Below are 25,717 nucleotides of genomic sequence, written 5' to 3'. Positions count from 1 at the left end.
TTTTTGTTAGAGTTTATTTTTACCATTTTAATATATGTTTATTAGTGTATTGCAATCTCACATCACAATCCAGTTCGGAGTAATAGGGGTGTAAATACACACAGTACTTGGCGAGCTTCCCCAAGACCACCCAACTCCCTCCCCTTCTCCATACATGACACTGAGATTGATTGATAATATAAAATGTACATAGAGTCAATAGAAGTGTTTCTTTATCATTTCTCCCTCTCCTTCCCACCTCCCATCCTTAGGCCCTCTCTATTGCTCCACTGGGATTTCTTCTCAATTGTCTGGAGTTCCTCTTGTACCCCAATTTCTCCCCATCTTTGATATATGAGAGAAAACACATGGCCCTTCACTTTCTGGGTCTGGCTAATCATATCAGTTTCCTGAAAATAGCATAGTTTTCTCTTCTTTATGGATGAGTAGAATTCCATTGTGTGAATATACCATAATTTTGTAATCCACTACTCTGTGATTTGGCTATAAACATGGATATACATGCTTGTGTATATTATGATAAATTAACCTTTTTGTTGTTTTAATTTTTAAATTTTTTAATCTTTTATTTTTAAAATTTTTATTGGTGCACTGTATTCATACATCAAATGGGATAAATAAATCTAAAGAGATGAATCATCTGTACTCATTTTATTTCTACAAAACAATGTGTAGGCATACATGTACACATCGCTCAGTTAGCCCCTACCCAATTTGCATCTCATTCTCTCTCCATCCCTCCTTCCCATGCTTAGCTTAGTGGTTGACATCGATATGTTTGTTTAAGTACATCATGTGCTTTAGAGAGTTTCCTTTTTCTCCACTCCCATCCCCTCAGTTAGGATGCATTATTTGCTCCTCTATAGAGTTTTTCCTATGACCTATTTCTCCTTAACTTTCACATATTATGGAAAGCATCTGATTTCTTATTTTTTGTGACTGACTAATCTCACTTAGTATAATGTCCTCCAGTTCCATCCACTTCCCTGAAAATTATGTTATCGTGCTTTTTTATGGTTGAGTAAAATTCCGTTGTGTACATATCCCACAGTTTTGTAATTCATTCATCTGTTGATGGACATCTTGGCTGGTTCCATCGTTTGGCAATGGTGAATTGTGCAGCTATGAAAATTGGCAATCAGAGAGATGCAAATCAAAACTACCCTGAGATTTTTACCTAACTTCAACTAGAAAGGCAATCATTCAAAACACAAATAACAACAATTGCTGGTGAGGATGTAAAGAAGTGGGAACTCTAAAACATTGTTGGTGGGATTGCAAATTAGTGCAACCACTTTCGAAAACAGTATGGAGGATCCTCAGAAGAATGGGAACAAATTTACTATTTGATCGAGCAATACCACTTCTGGGTACCCAAAAGAAAGAAAACCAAACTACCAAACTAATGCATACATATTTATGTTTATAAGTTAACATTTTTTGAAGTAGAGCTTGTTCTGGTCACTGTAAAAGTGGAAAATTGTTTTTTAGAAATAGAATGAGTACAGGTGATTCATCTCTTTAGCTTTATTTTTCCCTCAAGGAGTTCTTTGTAAGTACTAAATAATTCAGTTGTCTCATGAGGAATCCAAAGACTATGAAAGATAATAAAATATGGATATTCTTGTCAGGACTGAAACACAGCTTAAACCTAGGGATTGGGGCAGATATCTCTTAGGGAGGAAATGTCTTAATCATCTAGGTTTGAGTCATAGGCCCAGTGCTCAGGAGAAGAGTAGAACAAAGAAGTGATAGGGAGTGAAACACTGACTACAAAAACATCTAAATTGAGTCAGATTGTTATTCAGTGTCAAACATTACATTTCTAATAAAAGAAAATCCAGATAGAAAAAAAAAATATCTATCCCTTTACCCCAAAGGGATCTAAAACATTTTTTCTTCTCATATATGTTCTTAAAAAGATGCCAGTTCTAACATAATGCAACTACCTCTACATAATACTAAAAACACTCTTACCTTCTCCCCAAGACTGATGAAACCTTGTACCTGGTTCCAATATCAAGATCCTTTAAAAAAAAAAAAAAAAAAAGATCCTTGAATGAGCCAACTCATTCTTGTTTAGTTTGGATGTTGCTCTAAATAAATGTGCAATCTAAACCCCAAATGCCAAGTCCAAAATTAAGCAGGTAGGATACGAATAAACATTTCACATGGAAAAGGAGAGTAGCTAGAATAGCACACAGTGGTCTTGGGGTAGAACGTGCATCCCTCCTGCTGGTTGTGTTTCTGGGGCAGTCCAGTCAATTACCTGCTCAGCTTGGCTCCCATCTTCCTTCAGAAAGATTTTCCAGTTCACTTTTCTCCATGGCTGCCCCTGAGCTTATGAAGTGGTTTCATTTCTGGAGCAACCTTGCTATGATAGAAAACTTTCTTTTTGTGTAAATTTGAAGATGTGTGAATTGTCTTAGACATTGAAAGGTTGTTAGAGTCTAAGTTCCTCTGACAAAATAATGCCCTTAAAACCTCAGCTTATTTTGTTTAGCTGTTCTTGGCTTCCTCCCTAGGCTGGAAACTAGTGCTCAAGCTTGATGAATCTCATCTTAAATGTGTTTTGATTCTAGTAGTTTCTGTTTCTTAGCAACCCATTTCAGTGTTTCTAACTGGAACAGTGAGGCTAATCTGTTTCTTAAATCCTGACTGCATTAGAGTACCTGATTTCTTTTTCTCTTTCTTTCTTTCTTTCTTTCTTTCTTTCTTTCTTTCTTTCTTTCTTTCTTTTTTCTTTTTTTTTTTTGGTGGTACTGAAGGTGAAACCCAGGGGCCTTCTACCTCCAGGGTATACTTCCAGACCTATTTTATATTTTATTTGGAAACAGGGTCTCACTAAATTGCTGAGACCCTCACTGAGGCTGGCTTTAAACCTGTGCGATCCTCCTGTCTCAGCCTCCCAAGTGCTGGGATTACAAGCATGTGCCACCATGCTCAGCTAGAGTACCTGATTTTTAATAATAGCCTAATTTTATTTTATTTTGTGGACAGAAAATGCACAAGGGTATTAGACTTGTTTTTATTTGCAGTTTGATCAGCATGAGATTTTTATATTTATTTTAATTTCAAAATTTTGCATTAAAATACTGTATGTCTTGATGGCCAAGGGTTTCAGTGCCTTCTTAGATTTTGTGCCTGAAAATAGTGCCTCAGTCATTTCTCAGTAATATTGGCCTTGAAGGATGAAGCTTCCTCTTCATCTCTGACCCTTGAGTTCTAATACAAAATTTGCTGAAATTTCCTCCTCCTTGCCATTGTTTTTATTTTTTGTTTTTAAGTCATATAGTTTGGCCTTTTAAGCCTCTTAGTCATGCTTAAATAAATTTCAGCCACCTTGGCTTCCTGGATGTTACCTTAACAAGAGAGAGTAAAGGCTGTCACCCTAATTTGAGAGCAATTGGCATGGTCCAAAGCTGATGTCTTTTTTTCTAGCACATTAATCTGGACAGCAGGAAGTAGTAAATTCTACATCCCACCAGTTGTTTTTGACTTTTTTTTGTGTGTTTCTAATCTGTCCTAAAACTCCAGATATTCTTTTTACATTGTCAGATTTCCTAGGTACACTATGAGATTTGTAAACTTCCCCATCAGAGATGAGGAATCGCTCCTTTCATGGTGTCCATCTTAACCAAGTAATCCGTACTTGTCGTCCTTTCTTATATAATATTCCATTTTCAGATACTAATTTTTATGCCAGTGTGAACTATTTTAGTTAAAGGTATTAAAGAATAAAAATTCAAACTAATTTAAGCAATACAACTGACTCACAAGTGAAGGAGGGTAAGAGGTATTGCTTACCTCTTAGATAGATAGGTCATTTTATAAAAATATACTTTTATTGGTGCATCTTAATTATATACCATATTGAGATTTATGTGTATCTTTTTTCAAACAATGACATAAAATCTCTTTCTCAGCATCTCTTAACCTACTTCCTTCTGCTTGACCACATTCCTTGAGCATTATTCCTCTATCCTTGGAGTGTATATCATACATCTATATCCAGATTCTCTTGAACCAATGACTTGTCTCCCAGTAGCAATGATATTATAGAGAGGCTCTGGTAAACATGGCTTGGATCATGTCTCCTTCTCTACTCTCATCTATGACCATGAAAACAATATACTCTGATTGGCTACATTTTGACCATATGCCTACCCATGGGCACTGAGTGTTTCTTGTACCAAGAAAACAAAGAGTAAGAATTACTGTCAACTCATAAAGGGTCATTCCATTTTATGCTGGGCATGGTTGTGCATATTTGTACTCCCAGTACTTGGGAGGATGAAACAGAAAGACCACAGGTTCAAAATCAGTCTCAACAACTCAGTGAGACTCTCATCAACTTAACAAGACCCTGTTTCCAAATGAAAAATAATAAAAATAGGTCTGGAGGTATATCACAGAGGTAGAATTCCTCTACATTCAATCCCCAGCAACATGCACACACACAAAAGAATATTCTATTTTTATGTGATACATATATTTTCTGAGTGGGAGAAACATTATAGTTATACTCTAACTTTCTTGGGTGGGGGACAGAGGGTGAAGTGACCAAATGAAGCAAAAGCTATGAACATTCATGGTGTAGAGTAGACTGTCATGAGGGACTGCTCCTGTCTTTCTGAGAGGAAAAAGACATTAGCTCTCAAAACATCATTTTCCCACCTTGGTTGGTTCAGCTCGGAGATATGCCAGTGCTTCCTTTTTTAGGATGGCAATTTTCTCCCTGCCTTTAAGCAGTTCCAATAGAGTGTGTGAAATGTATGCTATTTGTGGGGAAGAGTAGAGAGAATGGTGCATTAAAGCAGCGTATCTCCCCTCTGGTGCAGTAATTAGGAGACAGGGTATACAGTGAAATGCATTACACAGATAGATTTTTGTAGACTTAATTGTCCTTCCCCATTTTGTGTTGATCAGTTATAGTGACCTCTGAGAAGTTCCTAGTATTATCTCAAAACCCTTGATAATTTGTTCTTCAAAATCCTTTGCCTATAAGTAATACAAATCTATAATTTTGAATCATGAACTAGAGAAAATTCTGAGCAAGTACAGAATAAAACCATCTTAAATAAATATTCTTTAGCAGATTTCAGTTGAGTACTTTAAATTCCTGCAACATGCATGAGTACACTTTGTGAGGAAATGAAGCAAATGTTTAAGAAGTAATTGTATGAGCTGGACCTTTTCCCTCCTGCATGTGGGGTGGGGGAGGAACAAGCTGTCTCATGGGCACATAAGGCACCTTAGTTCCTCCTGTTGTGGCTGTTTCTCTGGCTCCATGCCATAGGCATGATTCACTTTGAACTGAGGGAAAGATGAACTTATTTGATTAAATTTTCTTAAGGGCTTTTTAACACATAACCAGAGAGTATGTCCTGGTTGTATCTTTTAATTCCTCTTGGAATTAAAAATTTTAATTTCTCCCTTTGGTGGTTGTATATGCTGAATTTGTAGACACATAAAAAGAATTAGACTGTTCCATGAACCCCTTGAAGTGGAAGCAATATTATGATTTTATATTTTATGTACATTGGTCTCATAAGAGGGCTTACACAAGGCTATAGAATATTCTGGATGAATTCAAGAAAGGATAAGGACCACTCGTTTAGAGGACACCTGATCTGAAAAGATGTTTATGTAACATATTACTGGAAATGCTTGAGTCTCTGCTTTTTGAGGCATCAAATAAAATAGTGAGAAACCCACATCTAAATTTCTCCACAAGAGAATGCTCTGTAAAGTTTCTATATTTACCTCCAGAGCACTGTGACTTCTAGGAAATGGATATATCTCTATCCATTTATCTATTTAACTATTCTCAGAAAGAAACAGAACTTTCAATAGAGAAATATATAATTATGATATTTCTCTATTCTCTTAAGTTCTTTTGCACAACAAACTTTGCATAACACTATGAGAAGGTGTGACTATTGAAGAGATCTCACCTCTCATCTCTAATAAAACTTCACTGTGGTATTTCCCCTTTGTTACAAGAGTAGGAACTGAGTAGGCTCACAGTCACATCCTCTCTCATTCCCAAAGGAGGGCTTGCAGCTCAGATTATCTTCTGCTCAAAGGGTGCCCAGAGCTGACTGCATTGGAATTTTACAGCATTATGTAATTTCTTCACTGGATATCTAGCATATGGCATATGCTAGTAGGTGTGAAATGATTGAAATTTTAATGAACAGTTTATACTTAAGTTTTCAAAGGCCTGAGGCATTTAGAGATGGCTGGTGTGTGGAATATGCATGAATGAAAACGACCCCAGGTATCAGCATTACTCACTCTACAGCTTGTGTATTATACAGTCCAATAATGAAATAAAAGCCTCCAGAATGCTGATTGTATTTGACATATATTTGCTCATAATTGCTGCCAAAGTAAAGAAAGTGACATATGGAATTTGTCCACAGCTTCATTATAGATGTGGTTAGATATGGTATTTGGAAAGAAAATAATATGTTTTATTGAAAGCTCTGGTAGACTCTCTCTGAATATCACTATCTGGAATCTTTTAAATAAAACACATATTTGTTACATGTTCACAAAATTAATTGATTAATTTCATGGATTAAAAGATCTATAATAATGGCACCTTAATAAACTTGCAAATTATAAGAAGTCCACACTCATAAGTGTAAGCAAGAATAAGTTGTGCCCACATTATCTTCTATATAAACAACTTCTGAGTCCTAGATGCTCAATTTACATTTAAACAATATTTCCATGAATATATGAGAAAATGAATTAAAATAAGTTATAAGCCCAAAACTCATGGATTTAGTACTCAAAGCACTTTTCATAACCATCTGTTAATTTTTCCTGGTAACACAACTCCTCTGCTAACTAGAACATACAATTAAACCAGCCATTCCAGTGCCTAACCTTGCTGTATAAACAAACATTGAATGTATTTCTATAAAAAGAAATGGTTCTGAGAGTTGGTCTAATGTCTACACACCTGCCAATCAATTTAATAGCTACCAATGAAAAGCCAACCTCCAGAGCCTCAAAGAGATAAAAAATGAAAACTCAATTTTAAAATGTTTGATTCCAACCAGGAAGGATGGTAAACACTTCCAATCCCAGTACTTGGGAGCCTGAGACAAGAGAGTTGGAGGTTGGAGACCAACCTGGACAACTTAGAAAGACCCTTATCAATTTATTGAGGTCCTATTAAAAAAAAAGAAAAAACTGAAGGTTGCATTTCAGAGGTATTTTGTTCCTGAATTCCATACTCAAACCAAATAAAAATAGTTTGATACTGGAAATTGAATCCAAGGGTGTTCTTCTGTTGAGCTATATCCCTTTTTATTTTTTGTTGTGAAACAGGGTCTCACTTACTAGGTTGCTGAGGGCCGAGTTCTAAATAGCTAAGGCTGTTCTTGAACCTGTTATCTCAGCCTCCCAAGTACTGAGATTATAGGTGTGCACAACCATGCTTGAAAGAGTCAGTACATTTAATCAAGACCTAAAAAAAAGATTTTGTACAATTTAAGCACAAACAGATTATTTTCTCATGAAAATGTGCAGAGGATGACAAACACCATAATACTTGATTTTATGAAATATTTGATTTTATGAAATATTTGATAGCTTCACAAGCCACTTTACTATTTGAATTTACTCTCTCACAGTCTGGCTTTGATGCTCTTTACTTATGGTGAAATATTATTATAATCATAATTAGAAATTATTTTGGAAAAATTTACAATTTACCAGTTTTCCAAAGTTGGAGGTATAAAATCAGTAATTGGCTACTTATTTCATATTACTTAAGAACTTGTATTTCTTCTTTTTCCTTTTTCTTTTGTTGTTTTTCCCTTTCTTCTTTTTTCTCTCATTTATCGTTTTTCTTTCTCTCATTAATAATTAGTATTATCCTTTTTTTTTTCTTCGTGGTACTGAAAACCATTCTACCTCCAGACTACACTCCCAGACCTATTTTATATATTTTTTATTTGGAAACAGGGTCTCTTAAGCTAGCGAGGCTGGCTTCCAACCTGCGCAATCCTCCTGTCTCTGCCTCCCAAGCGTGGGGATTACAAGTATGTGCCACCACGCCGAGCAATAATTAGTATTATTCTTAAAGACCTTAATGTAGATATGTTGATTTCCCCAAGGAAACTGGTCATCACTACCTCTACTTTTACTTCTGTTATTTATTTGTTAGTTCATTTTCCTATATCTCAGTGTCCAAATCTTTGCCAGAGAGCTGACAAACTCTGATGCATGGGTGGTTGAGAGTAATAGATGTATAATTTGCAGGGGATCTAGCATATCTCAGAATAGATTTTCCTCCTCCTTCCCCCTGGGTTAGGTGTTATAGCAACCTGTTCAGTGTGTTTCTTTTCACTGAAAGTTCCTTACTGCAAAATTTTACTCATAATAGTCCTTCTGGCCAATGTCTCCTATCTCTACCTTTGTCTAATGTAAACCTGAATCTCTCACTTACTCTGTTCTTTCAAGCTCTGGCTATATCTAAGAGATAGTGTCTTTCAGACAATACTAATATAACTCAGCAGCTATTTGAAACATAACTTCTAGATAAAAAATCCTATTTTTATACTTAACTTTAGTGTATAATGTCTTAACTCTAAAGAAATTAATCTGAAGGGAGATATTTTAGATGACCTAGAAGATGTGTGAAAGATAATTTTGCTTGTTGTGTCTTTCCATGATCATTAACTGCTGTCATATATAAGCTACCTATGTGCATTGTAAATTTTGGACCACAGTCAAGTGTATGTGAAATGATCACAGAATTTTCTCCATTGAGTCTCTTTGATTAAATAAGCAGAGTAGCTCACCTATAATGTTAGCTTCATGTGATTTTTTAATAACTTAGCACAGAACATTTATTTATGTGCTATATAGTACTTACTATAATTTTTTTGTCAGTTGGGAACTCATAGTTTTTTTTGTTTTGCATGAATTTTCCCTCTTTTGAATAAAATATGCTATGCCACACCTAAGAGGGTAGAACAGGGAAGACAGCTGCTTTAGGGAATGGTGCAAGCCACAAGTGTACAAGTTATAAAAATATCTGCTAAAATATTAAGTCCAGGCTTATTTATTTAATAGTCACAATTAGCTGGAGTTCTCTGGAATTGAATATGAGGTAAGGAAGGGAAGTCAATTTTATCCCTTAAAAAGGAGAAAATAAAAGTTTAATCTATGCTTGAAGATAAAGCCAAAGAAACATTAATTTTCTTAACATTGTCTCTCCTCCACACCTCCTTCCCTATTATTAGAGAGTGATAGACAGATTTTTATCTTACAAAATATTAACTATTCAAGGGTCATTGAAGTTTTGTAACTTTTATCTTTTTTCTACTCAAACATGGTGTTAGAAAATAGCCCCTTAACTACTATTTCAACATACAGTATCCATCAGGACCATATTAGTTTCCAGAGTGATGGGCAAGGTAAATGAAATGAACATAAATGTGGAAAATATTATGGGACTTCTGAAAATATATGAGAGAAAATTTGTTTCATAATACTTGTACTAATTTCAAAATGTATAAATTTGTTTCAGGATAGCAAAAGGAAACCACTGCCACACTTCAGCTATCTACCTACTCTAAACCATATTTTTGTTACTTTTGATTTGTTCTTGAAGATGTTTGACATTTCAGTCTAGTGTTCTCTATTCTACTCAACTCTAGAAATGGAATTTAGGGCCTAGTAAACATGGCCTTGCCTTAATTAAACAGACAAGTCTCACATGGATTTTTCTTCAATGTGGGTACTCTCTACTCCCAAGTTGAAGGAAAGAGGAAGTATTCAATAATTGATCTTGGAAGTTATCCCAATATATAAGGAACATTGATGTCATTATATTGCTTAGAATTTATGTGAAAATTTTTGGAATATATACAGAGGAAAACAATTGAATTCAGTGTATCTGACATTTAGCCAATGCCATCAGATCATCAATACAGTGTATTGATTGTTTATAGCTGTTATCCATTTTTATTAGTCAGAATCTATGCTTATGAAATTAAATATTTGTCCATTACATGTGTTTGTGACTACTGAAAAACATAGTCTGTGAAGTTGTTTGATTTCAGATGAACATTTTTTGATAAATAAAACTGATAGTTTCAATTTAATCTATAACAGTCTGGACACATTTTGCTTTTGTGTCTTAAGTTAGCCAGGAGATCACAAATAGCATAATATTATAGTATAATATAGCTAGTTTACTGAATTTATATCACGTAAATATGATAATATGTAATCATTCTTTTACCACCCCATGAAATTTTCTGATTGGTATATAGTACATCTAATTAATGGAGCCATGCTTTCATAATACCTTCATCTACCTTTATGAATGATTTCTAAAGAGATAATTTCAATTTTACTACAGTCAGAAAAAGTAGTCTTTTCTAAGTCACCTGTGACAATCTACATAATTCTTTATGTTATAAAATATTATTTTGGGTTTTCATTCTTCCTAGGGATACTTTTAGTTAACAGAATAGATATTTGTTGGGCAAACCCAACCACACAACTTTACACATTGTTCTTATGACTCTATGCATATTTCTAGAACATGAGTGTCCATACTACTTATTAGTAATTAGAGTATGTTCCCATCCATCTCATCTATAAACTCTAGAAATGCTGATAATTTGTACATCTTCATCATTCACCTCACTGCCCAACCCCATAAAGTTTTTTTTTTTTTTTTTGTGGTACTGGGGTTCCTGGAAGCCCTTCTACCTCCGGGTTACACTCCCAGACCTACTATATATATATATATATATATATATATATATATATATATATATATATATATATATATATATATATATTTGGAAACAGGATCTCTTAAGCCAGCGAGGCTGACTCCGAAGCAGCGCGATCCTCCTGTCTCCGCCTCCCAAGCGCGGGGATTACAAGCGTGCGCCACCACGCCAGGCCAAACCCATAAAGTTTCATTTAAATATCTACTCATGGGATGGTTAGATGAATCAATGAATGACTTCATTAACTGAAGAGTTACTTCAAATTTTCAAGATTTCATCTATGTGCTCTCCCTACAGCTCTATTCAGATTTTCCAACATAGGCACGATTGATGAGCTTATTGACTTTAATAGATGTTTGGTGCATAGCTAGAATTTATCGATTTAAATTATAACCTTTTAGCTAAAAATCATAGGTCTAAAAATGTAGTTTTTATACATCTAATAAAAAAGAGCTACTATGTTCTAATGATGCTTAAAATAAACATCAAAAGTCCTTTGGGGTGCAAAACCTTTGCAATTACTTTACCCAATGTTACTATTGTTACATTGTTGATCACTCACCTACTTCATCTTTTTATTTTTTGCATGCTGCAGGGACCTTCTTGAGTATGTCATATAATTGAATGCAAATAAATGGAGAGGACTCAATAAATAAAAATTTAAGAAGCAGGAAGGATTGGCAGGAAACTGAAAAAATTATAGTAAATAACATTGACAGCAGCAATGATTGCTTGTGAAGAAAAGTGGTAGATTATAGCCTTTCTTACTGGATATAAAATATTTTTGCATGATATATTTCTCTATATGTATATATTTTACCTATGTATATTTTGCATGATACATATCTATTCAATGTCACTGATCTGTTGAGACTTAATACCCATATATCCTCTCTTTTATTTTGCTAATTTTAACTTATCTACTTTATCATACCTGCAACAATACCCCACTTCTCAAGCCACTGAAAATTTGTAGAAATATGTCCTGAAAGGGAAATAACATTTGTAGAGGTACAACAGCGACCAAGGAGGAGCTACATAATCAATCACTGCATTTTACCCCAAGTAGTTTCTCAGGATCCAGGCCCGTGCTGTTGCCAAGAAACATACACTAGTTGAACCCAGTCCTGCTACTACCTAGTTATGAGATTATGGACAAATCACGTGTAGAAGCCTTAGTCTCTTTGTCTATGAAAGGAGAGCAAATTCTCTACAGAGATTTTCCATTAAACATTTAAAACAATTTAAAAGGTTAACTGTCTATAATTAAAGTTATGCATTATTTTGTGATATCCTGGGCAACCTGTATTGATATTTGGCTTGACACAGACCCTCTACATCCTTTGAAAAATCCTGGTGAGGCTAGCTTCTGAGCTGAGTCAGCAGGCTGCAATTGTTGCTCAGGCTCTAAGGGAAGATGGAAAATTACTCACAGTGCTACATGGAATGCACAGCCCCGAAAATGTCTATACATTTAAAGTTAATGCTCTTCCTGTCATATCAGAATCTAATTGTCTAACACTAAGCCTATTAGTTTTCTTTTAATTTTTTATCTGTTCATTGTTTTTGCCAATATTTCACTTAGAGAAATCAACTTGCCTTCATCCATAAAGGATTTCTGAAAAAATGCATTAGAAGGTCAAGCATAGTTTTATGAAAAGATCCTGAAGCAACTAGGGGGCAGTGCTACCCAGTGCTACCTGGAACTGTCATTAGTCAGCTGAGGTGTGAAAATCAGTAGAGATCCAAAAAGCAGAGGAGATGTAGGGGCGGGGAATATATTAAACGCAGTAGTGTGCAAACATCAAATTCATGATAGATGCAGACCACCATATTTTCCTATTTGGAGGAATTCATAGGCCCTAAGTCACCTCTTTCTCTTTCATATTCCCTCATTATTGGCACCCAGCTTTGCCTCGGCTGGGGTCTTATTTGGATGGCACTGCCTTTCTATCAGTTGTCTTTGTCTCTTCTCCTCCTTCTTCTTTTCCATCTCCTTCTCCTTTCTTATTTTTCTTCTTCTCCCCACAAATCCTGTCCTGGATGGGCTTTTATCATCTCACCCTTAAACCAATTAAGTACCTCATACTTGATATAGATGTACCTAAAGAGCTTGCCTTTCCAAAATTTATCTTTCTTCCATAAGAAGCTTTATGTATTTTTATTTATTTAGTTTTGTGTGTGCTGCACTGTGGGTTGAGCACAAGGACAGTCCACTTCTGAGCTCTTCTCACAACTCTATATTATTTATTTTGAAACAGGGCTTCATTGAATGCTGAGGCTAGCCTTGAACCTGTGATCCTTCTGTCTCAGCTTCCTAAGTGCTAGGATTAGAGGTGTGTGCCACCATGCCCAACCTTAAGTTTTATAGCATGCAGTGACCAGGGTCTGGACATTTTTATTGGTAATATCTGGGTTTGTTTCTTGGTTTTACCACCTACAGTGAAATTCTGGGTAATTGATTAACCAGCTTAGTCTTAAAGCCATTCCATACTTATAATGAACATTTTACAGGTTTTGTTTCTTAAGAACTTCTTTCTTTCCTTATTCTTAAGTTCTTGTGTAATGGATCATCCCATTTGTATAAAAATGAACCTTAATGTTTTAAACCTTAATTAACACATTTAAAAAAAAACCCTCTCTTGTGATCTCATAAATTCCTTCCACTTCTGAACTCTCATTTCTGTGCTCCTGTTTTGTTTTTGTTTCTTTGCTTTTGTTTTACTTTTCCATGCTGGGGATAGAACTTAGGGCCTTGTACATACTTAGGCAAATACTCTCACACTGAGCTACACCTTCAAACTCTGCACCTTCTTTTATTTTATTTTATTTTATTTATTTTTGGTGGGTCAGGGGATGGAACCCAGGGACATATTACCTTTGAACTACACTCCCTGCCCTATTTTTTGTTCTGAAACAGGGTCTCACTAAGTTACAGAGGACCTCACTAAGTAGCTGAGGCTGTCCATGATCTGTGATCCTCTGGTCTCAGCCTCCCAAATTCTGGGATTATAAGCATGAGCCACCACTCCGGGCAAAATCTGCACCTTCTTATAGAGAATTCCTGAACAAATTGTTTTACTTCATGTACCCATTTCTTTATATCTCATCTCTCCACAGCACATTAACAAGGTTTTTGCCACTACGTGCTTATAAGAACTCTTTGTAAACCAGGTGTGTTGGTGCATGCTTGTAATCCCAGTACTTGGGAGGCTGAAACAGGAGGATCACAGGTTCAAAGCCAGCTTCAACTACTTAGTGAGGCCCTCTGCAAACTAGCGAGACCCTGTTTCAAAATAAAGAATAAAAAATACGACTGGGAATGTAGCTCAGAGGTAGAATGCCCCTGGATTCAACCCCTAGTACTGCAAATAAATAAATAAATAAATAAATAAATAAATAAATTTCATAGATGTCCCAAAGTGACAGTGTATGGTAATAAGTAGAGCTTGATGAATTAGCCAACTTGAAAATACCTTTTTGTTATAATTGTTAAGAAGGTGCACCATGGGTATGGAATTGTCACACCTCTGGGCAATGTGTCAGGGCTTGTTCATCCCGCTGGCAGCAGAGTGGCAGAAGGAAGTGCACAGAGGTGGAGCAAGTGTTCCTCAGATTTACATTTTTATTTTGTTGTGAGCCATTGGTGTGTGTGTGCATCCTCTGTGCTGTTACATAGTACCACCTTAATTCACTGGGAACATACTTTGAAGTTAATATTTTAGTAGTAATCTGATAACTCTTAGAAACATGCTGGTATACTCTTGCTTTATATCTACTTTTAAATCGAGCATTAAGGAATGCAGTATTTTACTCAACTCTGCCAGTATGTCTCTCCAATGGCCTGCTGTTCTTTCTATCTTCAGAAATGTTTTTGTCCCAAGAAAGGCAGGATTACAGTTACTTCTTTAACAGGTTGAGTTGGTGTACTATATCCTTGGTTATTGAAAACACTCTTGTAACTTTGAGATTTTTGAGTTGAATATTGATGTGTGGAAAAGCACGATACATACTACAATCTTGATCACATAATGGCATGTTGTGTACATGTACACAGGAGTGGAAGGCCACAGCCAACCCAGCTGCTTGGGACTGAATGACTTTGTTCTTTGCTTCTTGTGTTTTTGTTTCCTGTAGTGCATATATAAACTTAAAAAAATAAAGGTTATTTTATGAAACTTAAAAAAATTAAAATAAATAAATAAATAAATAAATAAATAAATAAATACTGTTTGCATTTTTCTAATCAATTTCTTACATTTGTCATAGGTAGGAAACCCCTCTTGTCCTCTTCCCCATTTCTAGTCCTTCTCTTCCCAACTCCTTACTTCATCTGCCTCAGGTTTATTTTTATTATTTTTTGGTACTAAATAATATCTATATACTGACATCCAAATGTAAATTATATGCTAGTAAAACAAATTGTATATGCATTATTTTATATCATTTCTGCCATTCCAAACATTATATAACTAACTGGAAACATATAACTAACTGGAAAACCTTATCTTTCCCATCACAGCGTTACTGCCATGCACTTATTTGTCTCAGTGGTAGAGTGTTTCTTAACATATGTTAGGCCTTAAGTTCCATTCCCAGCATGAGGAACAAACAAACATACAAAAACAAAACAAAACAAAACAAAAATTTACTCTCACCTTCTTTTTTGTTTTTGTGGTGCTGATGATTGGACCCAGGACCTAGAACATGTGCGGCAAGCACTCTACCACTGAGTAACACATCAGCTGTTGTAGCCTCTCTTTGTACTGTTCTCTCTGGTAGAATTCTAAACACATATCCATAATTTCCCACTTAGGCACAGTGGTACAATCCAATTTATATGACCAGCATATCCCAAAGGAGACCTTAACAGTCTCCTAGTTGGCTTTCCTGCATCACTCTTGCATCTTCCACAGCACACAGAGATTTTCAAAGCAATGATCATAGCATGTTAGTCTCCTGCTTAAAAATGTCTAGTGACTTTATTATAATTCAAAAAATGGTTGAAATGTATTGGCACTGCCTCGGGGCATATATATTTATTTTTTTCTATATTCTGTCTCTAGCTCCAAATTTACCTTGATCCATTTTCTTTTTCTTTGCCAGAGATTTCCAGTGACAGGGCCCTTCTTTTATTTCTAGAGCTGCACTGTCCAGTATGGTAGCTACTAGTCACTAGTGACTATTGATCACTTGGAATCTACCATCATCATAGTTAAATGTTCTAATCCAAACTCATTTTTTTCTATAAAAATAAAATATATATTATATTTCAAAGACAGTATAAACACTAATGTAAAATATGTACATTTTAAAATGAGTACATATATAAATGATGACACTTTTGCTATATTAGATAAAACAAAATGTAATATAATTTAAATCCCTTAGTTGTACTTATTAATTTTTAAATTTATTTTTAAAAATTTATTTATTTTTATTTCTGTTATTCATATATATATGAATAATAGGATAAAAAGACTTGTGTAGACTTAAATGCACACATCACCCAGCCAGCCCCCACCTAGTCCACACCTCACTCCCTCCTCTTTCCTCCCACCCATGCTTGGTTAAGTGGTTGAGTTTGATATGAATAAGTACATCATGCGCTTTAAAGAGTTTCCTTCTTCCCCCCTCCCATCCCCACATTTTCATTGCCTTATTTGCTCCTCTATAGGATTTCCTTTTTCACCTGGAGTTTCTCCTATGACACCTTTTACCCTAGCTTTCACATATTAGGGAAGACATCTGATTGTTTATTTTTTGCGACTGACTAATCTCACTTAGCATAATGTCCTCAAGCCCCATTCATTTCCCTGAAAATACCACAATTGTATTTTTTTATGGCTGAATAAAATTCCATTGTATACATATTGCACAGTTTTGTAATCCATTGATCTGTTGGTGGATGTCTTGGCTTGTTCCATAGTTTGGCTATGGTGAATTGTGCAGCTATGAACATAGATACACATGCATTAGTTTGGTAGTTTGGTTTCCTTTCTTTTGGGTAGATACCCAGACGTGGTATTGTTCGATCAAATGGTAAATTTGTTCCCATTTTTCTGAGAATCCTCCATACTGTTTTCCAAAGTGTTTGCACTAATTTGCAATTCCACCAACAATGCTTTAGAGTTCCCACTTCTCCACATCCTCACCAGCATTTGTTGTTTGTGTTTTGAATGACTGCCATTCTAGTTGGAGTTAGGTGAAATCTCAGGGTAGTTTTGATTTGCATCTCTCTGATTGCCAATGATGTTGAGCATTTTTTCATGCATTTATTGGCCATTTGAATTTCTTCTTTTGTGAAGTGTCTATTTAGTTCATTTGCCCATTTTGTTATTGGATGCTTTGTTTTCTTAGTGTTGAGTTTCTTGAGTTCTCTGTATATTCTAGATATTAGTCCTCTATCGGTGGTGTAGGTGGCAAAAATCTTCTCCCATTCTGTTGGCTCTCGATTGAGGTTCTTGATAGTTTCCTTTGCTGAACAGAAGCTCTTCAGTTTCATGCAATCCCATGTATTGATTTTCCTTTTAATTTGTTGTGCCTTTGGGGTCTTGTTGAGGAAATGTTTATCTGTGACTATGTGTTGTAGTGTTGGACGTATGTTCTCTTCAAGGAGCTTCAAGGTCTCTGTTTTAATTTCCAAGTCTTTGATCCATCGTGAGTTGACTTTTGTACAGGGTGAAAAAGTGGGATTAATATCCAATTTTCTGCATATGGTTAACCAGTTTTGCCAATACCATTTGTTGAAGAGGCTATCTTTTTTCCAGTGTATATTTTTGGCCCCTTTGTCAAAAATCAACTGGCTGAAAGTGTGTGGACTTGTTTCTGGGTCTTCTATTCTGCTCCATTGGTCTATATATCTGTTCTTTTGCCAGTACCATGCTGTTTTTATTACAATGGCTTTGTAGTATAGTTTAAAGTCAGGTATTGTGATTCCTCCTGCGTGATTTTTGTTGCTGAGAACTACCTTGGCTATTCTGGGCTTTTTGTTATTCCAGATAAATTTAAGGACTGATTTTTCTATGTCTGTGAGGAATGATCTTGGTAGTTTAAAGTGCATTGCTTTGAATCTGTGGATCACGTATGGAAGGATGGCCATTTTAATGACATTTATTCTTCCAATCCATGAACATGGAAGATCTTTCCATCTCCTTAGATCTTCTTCAATTTCTTTTTTCAATGTTTTATAATTTTCTTTGTAGGGATCTTTTACCTCCTTGCTTAAGTTTATTCCTAGGTATTTTATTTTTCTGTGGGAGATCCTGAGTGGACGTGTTCTCTGGATTACTTTTTCAGTGGATTTATGATTGGTGTACAGAAAAGCTTCTGATTTTTTAAGATTGATTTTGTATCCAGATACTTTGCTGAATTTGTTGATCAGTTCTATAAGCCTTTTGGTTGAGTTTGTTGGGTTTTCTAAATATAGTATCATGTCATCTGCAAATAGTGATTATTTAGTTCTTCTTTCCCTATGTGTACTCCTTTGATTTTCTTTTGTTGCCTTATTGCTCTGGCTAGAGTCTCAAGTACTATATTGAAGAGAAGTGATGATAATGGACATCCTTGTCTTGTTCCCGTTTTTAGGGGGAATTCTTGAAGTTTTTTCCCATTTAGTATGATGTTGGCTGTGGGGTTATTGTAGACTGCCTTTATGATGTTGAGATATGTTCATTCTATTCTGATTATCTGCAGTGCTTTTATCATAAATGGATGTTGGATTTTATCAAATGCTTTTTGAGCATCTATTGAAATGATCATGTGATTTTTGTATTTGGTTCTGTTTATATGATGAAGAACATGGACTGATTTTTGTATGTTGAACCAGCTTTGCATCCCTGGGATGAACCCTAACTGGTCATGTTGTATGAATTTCTTTATGTGTTTTTTAATGTTTGTTGCTAGTATTTTGTTTAGCAGTTTTGCATCCAACTTCATCAAAGATATAGGCCTGTAGTTCTCCTTCCTTAAAGTATCTTTCTTTGGTTTTGATATTAATGTGATATTGGCTTCATAGAATGTATTTGGGAGAGTTCCTTTTTTTCTATTTCATGAAATAGATTGAGGAGTATTGGTATTATCTCTTCTATAAAGGTTTTATAGAATTCCCTTGGGAAACCATCTGGTCCTGGGCTTTTCTTTGATGGTAATCTCTTTATTGCTGTTTCAATCTCTTTGATTGTTATTGGTTGGTTTAAGTGTTCTATATCTTCTTGAATCAGTTTAGGAAGGTTGTATTTATCTAGAAAGTTGTCAATTTTCTCCAGATTTTCCATTTTGTTGGAGTATAGTTTTTTAAAGTAGTTTCTAACAATCCTCTGGATTTCTACACTGTCAGTAATATCTCCCTTTTCATCCCTTATCTTTATAATTTGAGTTGATTCTCTCTTTTTTTAGGTAGGTTGGATAGTGGTTTGTCTATCTTGTAAATTTTTTAAAAAAAAACAGCTTTTGGTTTTGTTGATTTTCTGTATTTTTTATTCTCTATTTTGTTAATTTCTGCTCTGATTTTAATAATTTCCCGTATTCTATTGGCTTTGGGGTTAGATTGTTCTTGTTTTTCAAGGGCTTTGAGGTGTGTCATTAGGTTATTTATTTGATGATTTTCTGTTTTTCTTATGTGAGCACTCCGTGCTATAAATTTTCCTCTTAATACTTCCTTCAAAGTGTCCCAGAGGGTTTGATTTGTTGTATCTTTGTTTTCATTTGTTTCTAGAAATTTCTTGATTTCACCTCTTACATCTTCTATGACCCATTCTTCATTCAGAAGTGTGGTATTCAGCCTCCACATGTTCATGTTCATGTGGTTTCTTATAGTTGATTTCGAACTTCATTCCATTATGGTATGATAAGACACACGGAAGTATAACACATTTTTTGAATTTGCTAGTGCTAACATTGTGGCCTAGGATGTGATCAATTTTGGAGAAGTTTCCATGAACAGCTGAGAAAAATGTGTACTCCTCTGTGGTTGGGTTAAATGTTCTATATGTGTCCAACAGGTCCATTTGATTAATGGTGTTCTTTAGTTCTGAGTTATCTTTACTGACTTTTTGTCTAGGTGATTGGTCTAATGGTGTGAGAGGGGTGTTGAAGTCTCCCAGTATTATTGTATTGGGATTTACATGTGGTTTAATGTCACAGAGAGTTTGTTTTATGAAAGTAGCTGTACCCATGTTTGGGCATAAATGTTGATTATTGTTATTTGCTCGTTTTATTGTTCCTTTTACCAGTAATAAATGACCTTCTTTGTCTCCTAATAAGCTTGGGCTTGAAGTCTAACTTGTCTGATATCATAGTTGCTACTCCTGCTTGTCTGCAAGTTCCATTGGAATGGATTACCTTTCTCCAGCCCTTTACCATCAGTTTGTTTCTATCTTTACTTCTAAGGTGTGTTTCTTGCAAGCAGCAGATGGATGGATTCTGTTTTTTAATCCATTTTGTCACTTTATGTCTTTTTATTGGGGAATTGAGGCCATTTACATTCAGTGTGATTATTGAGAGATGACTTTTAATCCCTAACATGTTGAGATATTATTTGTTTGAAGTACTCTTTGTTCTTTTTTGCTTAGTTGTTTGATGAATGGAAGTTCTTGTTTCTCCAGTTCCTGTGTGTGTTACTTATTTCTTCTTTGTAGTTAATCTCTTTGAGTATTTTCTCTAGTGCTGGTTTTGAAGACATAAATTCCTTCAGCTTCTGTTTGTCATGGAAGCTTCAGATTTCCCCATCTAATTTGAAAGATAGTTTTGCTAGTTAGAAAATTTTTGGCTGGAAGTTGTTTTCTTTCAGAATTTGGAATGTGTTACTACAGGCCCTTCTGGCTTTCATGACTTGGTTTGGGGAGTCTGGGGTGATTCTAATTGGTTTGCCTCTGAATGTCACTTGGCCTTTCATTTTTGTTGCCTTTAGGATTCTCTTTAGCTTCTATATTGGTAATTTTGACTATTTTGTAGCATGGGGTACATTTTCTCTGATCTTGTCTAGAGTGAGTTCTCTAAATTTCCTGAACCTGTGTACTGACCTCTTGCTCTATGTTTGGAAAGTTTCCTGCTATTGCTTATTTGAAGAGATTGTTGATCCCTTTGCTTTCACCTTCTTTTTTCTCCTCTATGCCAATAATTCTTAGGTTAGCTCTCTTAATATAGGCCCATATTTCTTCAATGTCCAATTCCTGTTGACAAATTGTTATTTCTATGTTATGAACTATGCGCTCATTTTTGGAGTGATTGTCTTCTAGGAGCGAGATTCTTTTCTCCGTTTGGTCTAATCGATTGTTTATAGTTTGAATTGATGCCTTTACTTCAATGATTGCATCCTTTATTTCTTTCAGACTCTCTCTAAATTTTTTTCTAAAATCCTGAATTATTTCTACAGTTATACTTCTTATTTGATCTTCTGGAAATCTCTGTATTTCTGTGTTATCAGATTCTGTTATTGTGGAGTTGTGAGGGCTCATTGCTCTGTTGTTGATCCTCTTTCCCATGATTTCAGAAGTTTTTATGTGTTGCTTTTGGTAAATTTCTTTCAAACTTGAGGTATCATATGGTATATTCAAGGGCAAGCTGTGTTCAACAGTGAAGGTCGAATAAGGAGGGATGAGAAGGAGTAAATGGAAGAATAGGGTATGGTCGGATAGGGTCGATTAGTATGAGTATATGAGTTTGTTAAGGTAGTATATACTAGAGATTAGATATATTACCAATTTAGTAGAATTCTAGTAGCCAATGTATAGTTTCTGGTAGTGATATGAATTGGCTTCAGTACAAGAGTAGGGAGTGATAAAAATAAGATAAAAGAAATAGGAAGAATATAGAGGAGAGGGTAGATTTGTACAAGGGAAGAAACTGCATGCGATGGTAACTCTGAAAATTCCACCTGACTGGATGAAGAGACACCTAAGACTCTAGTTATACTTTTAAAATTGGCTTCTAATGTTGGGTTCTATAAAGCAGACACTTAGAGTCTCAGTTTCTTGGGAGGCTGAGGCAGGAGGATAGCTTGAGTCCCAGAGTTTGAGGCAGTTTGGGCAAGATAGTAGAATTCCATCTTAAAGAAAAAGATAAACAGAAATAAAGAAGTAAATGTGGCTCCTAGAGAATTTGAAATTACATATGTGACTTGTGTTATATTTTTAGTGTGCAGCAAACTAAAGAACAGACTAAATTTACTTCCAGCTCAGAAGCTTTGTAATTTTTCTTTAAAATTTTCTTTCACCAGTTGGTTATTTTATTGCTTTAGCACATCTCAGATTTCAAACCAAATTATACTCCCTTGAAGTTCCCTTGATTGATTTGTCCAGATAAAATTGATCAAACTTCCAGCTCAACTCTAGTTACTCATACTATTTATTTTATTTATTTTTTAGACTTTTTAATTCTTTGAAATTATTATTTTTGTCAGATGTGAGTTCACTGAAGAGAGGGACATTGTCTAGCTTGTTAATTTGCATGCCCTATTATCTTTTCATTGTGATGGGGACATTGTAGAGACTCAATTTATATTAATTGACTGAGATATTGAATTATTTTATGCTTTACTGTTGGCAATACAATTGTAGCTCCTGTTTCATCTACCAGAAGCCAACAGTTTCCTGAGAATAAAGAAAACCATTGCATTGGGTGCTAGAGAAATATAAACTAAGATATCATATCTGTCAATGATGGAGTGCAGAAAATACAACTTCAAAATAACATATTTTAGTTTGCTGAATATTTTAAGCTGAAGTAAGTAGAGGAAACTCCAGAATCAGGAGGGCTCTTTGACCTTCTTCCTTCTTGTCCTGAAGATATCATGGATAGTTGTCCTGCCTTGTGCTAGGAGCTAAGGAATGTCATACAAAGAAGCCAGGAAGGATCTGAACAAGCAGGCCTTGCTAAGCTTCCTACAGTTTACCCTTTTTCCTCTAATCATACTTCTGTACAACTGCATATATACACAGTTATCCCTGGTTATTTGGGTGATCATTTTTAATATTTCTGTGTTGTGCAAAACTTACATTAAATAAATTTGGATATGTGTTTTCTATTATTATCATGTCTTTTGCTATAGGGGTCTCAGCAATGAATGATCATGCAATAGGCAAGGAATCTTTTATCCCCTGCATCCTGTTGACAATTTTGTGTAGTTACATATACCATTGCTGCACAGAAGCAAGGGCTTCCTTTGCTAATGAATTTCTCATGGAGATTTTGCAGAATCTTAGTTCATGTTAATGATTTGATAAATTCATGTTGCTTTTTCATGAGCTGTAAGGAACAGATGCGGCAAATCTTTAATTGAAACTGATTCTGTTAGAGCACATATAGATTCATCTCTACTCAGTAGCTCTACAAAAATTCCCATGGAAACCCAGAAAAGGGAGGCAAAGGAGAAACAAAAATATTAAATCATTTTAGCTTCTCCAAATGATGCCTATTATAACACTTCAATGTTGTATTCTTCAGAGCAATAGAAATTCATGTGTTTAAATTTGAGTTACATTTCAAATCCTAAACAATTATAAGTTATTTATTGTGAATGACCTTAACAAACAAAGTAGAGTCATACATATGTGTAATACACATACTGATAAATGCATAGATTCATCTGCTGGGGCCTCTGCTTCCACACAAAGCATTATATTTCCTTTTTATTGGAACTGGCAATTTGAAATAAAGAAGTTGATATTACTTAGGGTTACTTCCATAATGAAATAAATTCATTTCTGTCTTCTACAGAAGATACAGAATTGTGCCTTCCAGATAATTATTCAGACAAGGGCTAGCTTCAGAGAGTGTGCTCACCCATCAGCCTCCAGGTGTCAGTTTTTTCAGGACCAGCCTCAGATCTCAGGCCGAGGTAGAACACTTCTTGGAGTGGTTTCAAGACAGTGAACTGAGGAAGATGGTTTTCTAAGGGCTCAGCCATTTGTACTTCAGATAGGACTCTTCTTATGGTTAACAGTTACTCCAGAATTTCTTGTTGAAGGCTGACCTTTTACTGATCTAATTATTACCTAGTTCCTCCTTTCACTTGTGTTACTTCCTGATTTTAAAAAAAATTTGCATACCCAACTCTGACTCAGTGTTTTCTCCCGGAGTCTACAAATTCCAAGACCTTCTGTGTTGGTAGTGCACAATCTTAGTCCTTCTGTCACAGTTGCCCACACTGTCTACTCATCTATCTTAGAAAGAACCAATAAAGACAACCTGAATAGTGAACATTTCTTTTTTGCCCCACTTCCTAAACTCATCCCCATTTTCCCCTCTCCTTCTTTTTCCTCTCCCTTTCTCTCTCCTCCTTTCTTTCGATAAACAACATATGCCCTACTTAGTGCATTTCTCTAATAAGAATGGACCTTTAGTTAGGTGTGATGGCCTATGCCTGAAATCTTAGTACATGGGAGGCTGAGACCAGAGGATCACATTTTCAAGGCCAGTCTCAGCAACACAGCGAGACCCTGTTTCAAAGTAAAATAAAAATATCAAATGGCAAAGTGTTGCTCAGAAGTAGAGTGCCCCTGGTTTCAATCCCTGATACTGGATAAAACAAACAATGGATTTTTACTATTTTAGATCATGGACCCTTTTGAAAAATTGAGACATAGATATGTACCTGTATATCATATAATCTCTCAAATGCATATATATGCACTCTGATTTTCTCATTAATTCACTTGTTATTTCAGTTTAGTAGCTTTGCTTTTATTTCTAAAACACATATATGATAACCAGAATCACCTTTCCTCTGTCTCTCCCTGTATATCTCTATCTACCTGTATGTGTATGTATGTGTGTGTGTATATATATATATATATATACACACATACATACATACATACACACATGCATGCACATGTTCCTGCCAAGTCTTGTTTTCAAAATCAGAAGAATTGAGAAATCCAGGTAAGGAATATTTTGGTAATGCTTACAGATTTTTAAATCATTATTTTAAGAAATATAATGAAAACACTATTACTCAGATATTTCATGTTGTGATTGTAAGTCCATTTTCTCTGTATGGTTCAAAAAAGTTCCCTAATATAAAGATTTAATATAAACATTTAAGCTGGCTGGTAAGATATTTTCTTTTATAGATATATGTGCATATAGAAAATAACAATATTGTAGAAAAATTACAAATAATGATTTTTTTTCTAGAAATGCTTTTGTTAGCTGGGCATGGTGATGCACACCTATAATCTCAGTAATTGGAAAGTTTAAACGGGAGGATAACAGGGTTACTTGAGAGACCTAGTTTCAAAATAAACAACCAAAACAGGGATGGGGGTGTTATTCAGAAGTAGAATTTCCCTGAATTTAATCCCCAGAATCATACACACATACACACACAATCGTGCATGTTTCTATACAACTCTGAACTATGCATACAATAAAGGCTTTCATAAGTAAAGCAGTTTCACCCAAATGTCTCTAAAGAAATTGGAAAGAAAAAATTGGTTACATGTTTTAAGTGGTTGAATTCTAAGTGTTAAATCAGTTAAGGGAACAAACACACACATACCACAAATATAAGCACACATGCATATTACTGTCACTATGATGTGAGATTATTAGACTAATTCACCAATAAAAGTATAAAAATACAAGAGGGATAAGGCTGTCTCTTTCATAAAAATCAGACCTATTGCTGGCCGCAATAAGAGAGCAACTATTTAAGCAAGCCCACTTTCCAGCAGCAGGTGGATGGTTTCTTCAAGGATGATTGAACATGGCATGCAGCAAAGCTAATAATACAGTTAGGTATGTTTTTCAAAAAAGTGCTCTAAGGTGTGTGTGTGTGTGTGTGTGTGTGTGTGTGTGTGTGTGTTCACTCGTGTGTGCAGGCATGCATGCACACATTCCCTCTATGAATTCAGTCTCTTTACAGAAACATCTTCTCTGCACATTTTCCTTTTCATTTCTGATTGAGTGCTGAGTGTTTGCATACATTCTCTAGCCAA

This window comes from Muscardinus avellanarius, assembly GCF_963383645.1.
Source record: "Muscardinus avellanarius genome assembly, chromosome: 8".
In the NCBI taxonomy this organism is placed as follows: Eukaryota; Metazoa; Chordata; class Mammalia; order Rodentia; family Gliridae; genus Muscardinus; species Muscardinus avellanarius.
This window is presented reverse-complemented; position numbering follows the sequence as displayed.